Here is an 8400-nt window from a genome sequence, read left to right as displayed (position 1 = left end):
GAAAATACTGACCAGTTCTCTCAGATGTGAACCTTGCTACTATAATCCATCTTTGTCACCTCAAGATCAGACTAATGCAATGCATGACCTTTGCTTGGGGCCATATTGTTATATCAACGTGAAACTGAGGCTGGTGCACAGTGTGGCTGCCCACATTTTCAACTGTATATTGTGTTGGAGCCCACAATGTTAGGGCTCTGGGATCTGCACTGGCTTATTGTCAGTTTTAGAGTGGAGTTCAAGATGATTACTTTTGAGCTATAAATCCCTACATGGCTTGGGAGGTGCCTGTATATGGGGGTGGGGGTGGGGGAGAAGAGAGAGAGAGAGTCTCTCTCTCCCCATGTCCTAGGGCCTCAGTAGAGGCCATCAAAGGCTTCTCAAAGTTGGAGCCCTGGCAGTGAGTAGGCTTGAATGTATTAGATTTTTATCGGTAAATGTTGATTTCACTTTACACACACAAACCAATGAAAACATTTCCATTGATGATAATCTAAATGTACATATAGGCAGAGTAAGGAAAATGATGCTTGAGAACTTACTTGAGTTTGATTTAAGGATATTTACTTTGTATATTTAACATGTGAAGTTGACAATTTGTGTTTTAATGGTTATAAAGCTTTAATTTTTGACACCAGGGTCTACTGTCATTAAATAATTGTCTGATACACTCCATTCTCTGACTCCCCCAATAATTTCCTGCAACTGTAAAAATTTAAGTTGATAAAAGCTAAAAATTGCTTAAATATAAATGTTGATATTATCTGTCAAAATAAAAAAAAGTCAAATGTTAGCAAACCTAAATATAAGTGAGAGCTGCCAACACAGCCTGTTCCATGAGGGCTCCTCAACTTTTGAATTAATTTCCCACTCCCTTTTGACCTAACAGAGTGCATGTTTCTTGACATTTGAAGCTTTTTGTATAGCCCACCTCTTTGTTCTGGCAATTAGATGAGGGAGTGGCACAGTAAAGGCTGGTACTAGTGGGTATGGCAAGATATTGTATTGTTATCGCTGATTATCTTCTGGACTTAAGGGATATTATTGGCTTTTTATGCTTTACTTTTAAAATATAGTGCTCATGCCTAGAGAGCTTGGTTAGGAACCCCGCTCCCCCTTTTGTTATAAATCTAAACAAATAAATGAAATAACATTAAATGAATGCCTGAAAACTTGACACACACAAATGTTTTAATGACATTCTTTTCCCTTTATGTATATTTGGCAATGATTTCAGTGCTTGATTTTTTTTTTTTTTATACTCTGTCCTTACCACACAATTTCTGAAGAGGGAGTATAGTCAGAGGAAAAAGGTGAAAATGAAGAGATACTGATGGCTGTAATCTTACTTGCATTACGATTCTAGTGTGCTTGGAGAGCCTTTCTGTGGAATTATAGGTTAAAAAAATCTCTGACAATGGAACAGACAAATAAGTTATTGTCGGGTTTTTTTTTCCCCGATGTAAGTCTGGTTTTCAAAAAAACATTAAAAGTGTCTTTGTTTAAAACAAAACATGTTGGGCTCTTGTATAGAAATCAGTGTATCAGTCAAAATGGATTACTATGTAGAGTATAATGTATAGTGCAGCGTGATTAACTTTTTAAATACATTTTTAAATTAAAAGTGATTGATATGCTATAGCACTGATGAGGGGCTGTTGCACTGAGGCAAATGCAGCTACTCATCCAGCAGAGCTGTCTCACCAGCAGTAATTTTCTATGTTCAGGCACCATGTAATCTTTCATGTGAAAGAAAAGCACAATGTATTTAGTAATTGGGAAGAATGGTTTGCGATAGGCTGATTGCTCACTCTCCTTTTTTTTTTTTTGTTTTAAAGGGGTGATGCAGCCCCCTTCCCAATCTTCTGTAATGTGACTGATTTCCCAAACTTAAAGGCAATTCTAAGAAGCCTGTGTACTAAATCCAGTAGTTCTGGATGAAATATTGTCAAGGCCAGTTGCTTTATCTTTGCATAACTGTTTGACTGCAAGAAACACTTCCTCTTTCATTGGCCTGTTTTTTGCTGGGTTCAGTTGTAGTTTACTTCTTGGTGTGGATCTATTCACTAATTCACAGAAATGCTCACACCATTGCTTGAGTTGTGCATCAATATCTTAGCAGTATTGTCTGTATTTGTTCTTAAATGGCAGAAGTGGTGATAATGCATGTGCAGTTAGGACCTTCAAAGTCTCAGATACATATTTTTGATCATATCTTTCAGAAGCTGCACCATACTATTCCACCACTGATTACGATCCTTCCAGCAGGTCCTCCTGACTGCTTGCTCAAGCAATTTTTTCCCTCTATTGCTCATTTGCTCCTCTCTTCATAGACTTCACTTTCTATGTTCTGAACTGCAACTTCTTAAATTCTCTGATAATTTGATAGTATTACCTGTAGTCCAATGTTGCCTTTTCATTCTCCTTAGTCCAAGTTGTTCTCCAGTAATCTCTGAGAGAGACTCCCGAAAGAGAACCCACTCTTCCTCCTCTGTAGACAGCTGGTCATCCAATATAGAATATTTGTAGGAAATGCTTTTAACTATTAGTGATCACTTCATCAAGTAACTTAACATTGAAGCATTCAGATGCAACCAATACTCATCTCTGGAACTTTATTAAATAGAACATTATAGTGGCTCTTAGGAGTCAATTAGATTCCAGAGCAAGGCCAGCATGCCTATATACTCACGTACATCCTGGATGAGTTTAGTCAAAGATTTCTGAACTAGAATGTGATGCAAAGTTGCATTGTTGTTCAATGGCCATTGAAATGTATACTTACGGGAATTGTGCTGTAACCAAATAGCTATTAAAAATAGTCCCTATGTGGAACCAAATTTTAATAGATGCACGTTATCTGATCTTCCTTCCAGTAAGATATGTGGCGCAAGTACCAGTTCAAATCCAGTTCTATCATGGCCAAGTCTTGCATTCATATCTCCTAAGATGACAATATGAAGCCAGGGTGACATACTAGAGACAATGTCATCTAATGTGGCATAAAAGGCATCTATTTCAGCATCCTGTCTGCTTAAATTATAGGGAATAATGCTGTTGTCTTAGGTGCAGAGAATGCAATGGGCAGTGAGGGGGCATGTCCCCAGGGGTATTTGTCCTTCCCTTTTATAGTTTGTCCTCCTCTTGAAAAACATTTCCAGCTGAGAACCAGGAGACAAAGTCTATGTGGAAGGATGTTCCCTGCTGTTTTTTTCACCAGTTTGAGCTTCCTTTGTTTTCCCTTTCTGCTTGATGACTGTTTACTACTTAAATGCAAATTAAGACAAGCACACATTCCTTTGGCCTGGGCTACACTAGCAGAGGAGGGGGGGAAGAGGTTTGAACTAAGATACGCAACTTCAGCTATGCAAATAGCATAGCTGAAGTTGAAGTATCTTAGTTCCACTTACCTGGGCATCCTCTCGGCGGCGAGTTGACTGCCACGGCTCCCCCATCGACTCTGCTTACTTCTCCTGCCGAGGTGGAATATGGGCGTCGATTTGCGGATTGATTTATCACGTCCAGATGAGACACGATAAATCGATCCCCAATGCATCGAACACTACCCGCTGATCCGGCAGGTAGTATAGACATACCCTTTGTTTAGGACAGACCTTTATTTGCCAACTTCTGGCTAGGCAGGGTTGTGGGGTTTGGAACATGAGTTAAAAACCATCATACAGGGTAATCTTATAACTTCACATACAGTGCTGCCACACATTTTATCAGGACAATACTGACCAGCAAATTATGAGTTTTCAAATGATGCCTTACAAGGCATACCTTATACAAAGATTATTACCACAGTGTGTAAGGTGTGAATACAGGAGTCTATTCCATCACAGTATGCTCTACTTAATGTTATTTAAAAATGACTCGTGTGACAAAAGGAAGTTAATATTGTGTCTATAGACTTTGCAATTGCTTTAGTCTCAGTGCATTGATCAGCACTGTGGATACTGCTACATCAGCATAGGGTGCTGGAGGACTTAGTTGAGGACTTGTACTGTGATACATTTAGCTGTGTGAGGGTCAACAGTTGTATTACAGATTGGTTTTCAATAGATTCAGGAGTACTCCAGGGATGTGGTGTCTCACCTACATTATTAAAAATAAAGTAAATTAATGGAGATATCCTATCTCCTAGAACTGGAAGGGACCTAGAAAGGTCATGGAGTCCAGCCCCCTGCCGTCACTAGCAGGACCAAGTACTGATTTTTGCCTCAGATTCCCAAGTGGCCCCCTCAAGGATTGAACTCACAGCCCTGGGTTTAGCAGGCTATCCTTCCCCCCCCTTATTTATTCCTGTTCTAATAGGCTATCTGATGAAAAAGCTGATTGAGGACAAAGTTGGAGGTGTGAAATCTAAAGATTCATAGAATCCTGGAACTATAGGGCTGGAAGAAACTTTGAGAAGTCAAGGAAGGACCAAGTAAACCTAGATCATTCCTGATGGGTGTTTGTCCAACTTGTTTTTAAAAACTTCCAATGACAGGGATTCCATAACCTTCCCTTTGGAGCCTATTCCAGAGGTTAACTACCCTTACAGTTAGAGTGTTTTTCCTAATACTTTCTTTAGAAGATCTCAAGTATGCATACGCTATTGCCTGTTTGGAGAGACTACTGACTGTGATGCTGCCAGACCATGTGCCAACTCATGCCAGTTTGGTTCACCTGTGTGCTAGTATTATTAAAATAGGTATTAGACTTATAAAAATGTGTTTAGTGTTTAGACTTTGTGGAATACTTATAAGTTGATGCATGCATTAATCTCACTGATAATATCTGTATCCCATGTTACAAGGTAATATTTAAGTGTTTGCTCTGTAACGGTAAATAAGCAGTCAAGAGAGAAGTATTACCAAGTGTGAAATACTAGCTCGTCACAGGAGGTGTTATATCCTGCCCTACAAAAGAAGGCCTATCTATACCAGACAAAACGTTGTGAGCATCAGAGGACCATAGACTTTGTTGATTGTTCCCTCTATGAAGAGGAGACTGCAACTGAATTCTCCCAACAGCTGAATTTATAACTTGAAGCAGAAGTGGGGAAGGAATAAAAGGCCCTAACAAGGAGAAACTGTATCTTTTATGCTGCTTGCACACTAAGGGGCAAGGATTACAAAGCATAAGCAAAAGATCCCCAATGTTTGGCCTGGGTTAGCCCTAAAGGACATATAAAGCTTGCCTATTATAGAGGCTTCTATTACCTTTTGAAGCATAAGACTGGAACTCATTTGTGTATGTATGTTTAACTGTTTTAACCTTGTAAATATCTCATTTCCTTTTCCTAGTTAATAAATCTTTAGACAGTTTATTATAGGATTGGCCACACCAAAGCGCTGTCTTTGGTGTGAGATCTAAGGAACAAGTGACTGGGGTAAGTGACTGGTTCTTTAGGACTGGGAGTAACGTGAATATTGCTGTGATCTTTGGTGTAAGGGACCATCTATCACAAGGGGAAGCTTACCTGGGTGACAAGATAAATTGGAGTACCAAAGGGGACCGTCTATGGCTGTGGCTACACTCAAAACTTCAAAGTGCTGCCGCAGGAGCGCTTTGAAGTGCAAGTGTGATCGCGCGCCAGCGCTGGGAGAGAGCTCTCCCAGCGCTGCAGGTACTCCACCTCCACGAGGGGATTAGCTGGGACACTGTTTACACTGGCGCTTCACAGCGCTGTAACTTGCTGCGCTCAGGGGTGTGTTTTTTCACACCCCTGAGCGACAAAGTTGCAGCGCTGTAAAGCGCCAGTGTAGCCAAGGCCTATGACACTGTGTTAAGGCTGTTATAGTGCTTGAGAAAGTCACACCTGGCAATTGGATGGTGAAATCTAAGTATAGAACTCGCAACCAATTTGGGTTTTGCGTCCTGCTTCTGAATGGTCTGCTCTGAGGTTGATACTCATGCTCTTGAGCCAATGATGGACAGCTTGACACTGTAGCTAATGCTGAAAGAGCTGGGGCAAAAACCAGCAGAATCTATGGGATTTAAGATCTGTCAGGATAAAACCAAAGCTTCGCATGCCTCCTATAAAACAGGAACAAATGACCTTCTGACGCGTTATGTACATTGTGATGATATTGAATGAGTGAATAGTTTTATCTGTCTGGGCAGTTGTTTGACAGTGGGAGGTGCTACATCTAAAGAAGTCACACATCAGCTCAGTTTTGCATCAATGGCATTTCAGTGTCTTCAAAGGCATCTGGTTGGTGGTGGGATGTCTGTGGGACAACAAAGATATGAGTGGTAATGATAACTCTGCTAGATAGAGCAGAAATGTGGCTGTTAAAAGCAGATGAGAGGAGGGAACTAAACTATTTCAGGGACAGAAGTTACAGTAAATTCTTAACACAATTTGGTTTGATTTCCTCACAAAGGAGGAGATACTTCAATGATCCTGGCAACTTGCCGTAATTGAGAAAAAGATGACTGCAATGAGGGGCAGGGAGTCATGTCCAATGTGCAAAAGAAAGGTACACTTTTTTAGAAGTTTTATAGAGCTGAGGTAGATGGAAGTAGCTCATAAGATCAACTATGAATGAGACTGGAAGGTGCAATTTTGAGGAATATAATAAGCCTAAATGCTCCCGTACTGACCCTTGCTGAAAGAAGACTTGTGTGGAACCATTCAAGATAGAGGTCCATTCTATATGTCACCATGGCTACTTCATAGTCAAGCAATGTGCTGCTGCTACTTGAGACAGGCCAAGTTTACTATTATCCACACACTGTTTTCTTCTTGAGTATCATATGGCTGATAAAAGGATTTAGTAGTAATGCATTTGGTGGAAATGACGGGAAGATGGGCCACTTACATTTGTAGATGCTATAAAGGCTAACATCCTGACTGAATAATTGAGCATGCTTGCATGGACTGAGTGGAAAAGGAGAACAAATTAACAGTTCCCAACAAATAGGTAGAAGCAAAGCAATAGGAGAGAGGACACAGAGTACAGTAATAGAATTCAAATATTTAGAAAATTAAACATTAGGGGGCCAAGAAAGAGACCATTTTGTTTGAAACTTTCCTCAGAATTCCAGTCTAGTATTAAAGTCTAGTAACTGTAGCCACAAAATGTACTGTTTGCACCCTGAGGACTTGGTTGGGCTGGCAGGATTGTCTATTATATTTTGGCCTCATATGCAGCAGCTTTGTACCACCCAGGCCTTGCAAAACAGCGCTATTCCTCTGGCTTCAAGTGGCTTGCACCTACAGCTTGCACCTGTTTCTATGGCACTTGCTCCCCTCCTATTAGTGTAGGGGGAATTCTAAGGCCATGTGAGGGGATATAGCTGGAGCTGTTGCACGTCAATAAGTCATGATTATTAGAATGGCTCCTTGGGGAGCCTTTCTTGCCAGCATAACTTAGAGCAGCAACGCACAGGGCTGATCCTGTACCCAGCTCCTACAATGCACAAATGTGGAGCTTTAAAAATCTCCTGTCCTGCAGGGTGGATTCCATTCAGTAACACTGAGTTCCTGTAAAATTGACACTTCCATCCTGCAGGACAGATGGGATTTTGAGTCTTCTGGATTTGGCATTGTTTTAAGAAGTTTGTTAAAGCCTTGTTATATAGTGAACATTATCTTCATTTTATTTCTTGTACATACTTGGTGGAGTACAGTAGCTTGCTTAACATGGTATATTATCAATATACTTAGGGTCAAGTTCAGTGCCTACTTACCCTAGCACAATCTCAGTAACTTCTCTGGATTTGCAACCTAACTGGAAAATGGATCATTGTTTGTAAATGTTTGTATATACTGTAGAACAGAGGTTCTCAAACTGTGGTCCGCGGATGAGCTCCATTCAGGTGGTCCACACAGGTGTGGCTCCACTAATTAGGTGCCTGGACCCTGGAGAAGACGCACATGTAAGGTGACGTGGTGGTCTTGGGGGGGAATAGAGGGAACGTGGGAGGGGGCAGTGGGGTGAGAAAAGGGGGTGGGTGCAAGAAGCCATGGCCAGTACATCCCTCGGCCTGCACTGCTTCTCGCAGCCCCCATTGGCCTGGAGCAGTGAACCACGGCCAGTGGGAGCTGCGGTCGGCTGAAACTGCGGATGCGGCAGGTAAACAAACCGGCCTGAGCCGCCAGGGTGCTTACCCTGGCGAGCCGCGTGTCAAAGGTTGCCAATCTCTGGACTACTGATATTAAAGTAAGAGTTGTGTGCTTTTATTTATAGAAAAAAAACATGTTAATAAGTTTTTTTCATATAGCGTTTTTATCCAAAGTGCTTGACAATAGTTAGCTAACGGTAGAAACATTTGGAAAGATCATTAAGTGGTCTGCTGAGACCCTCAGCAATTTTCAAGTGGTCCGCAAAAAAAAAAAGTTTGAGAACCACTGCTGTAGATGATGAAGACTGCAGGCCGGCATAGTTTTAAATACTTCCACCT

This window comes from Trachemys scripta, chromosome 2, assembly GCF_013100865.1.
Source record: "Trachemys scripta elegans isolate TJP31775 chromosome 2, CAS_Tse_1.0, whole genome shotgun sequence".
Lineage (NCBI taxonomy): Eukaryota > Metazoa > Chordata > Testudines > Emydidae > Trachemys > Trachemys scripta.
This window is presented reverse-complemented; position numbering follows the sequence as displayed.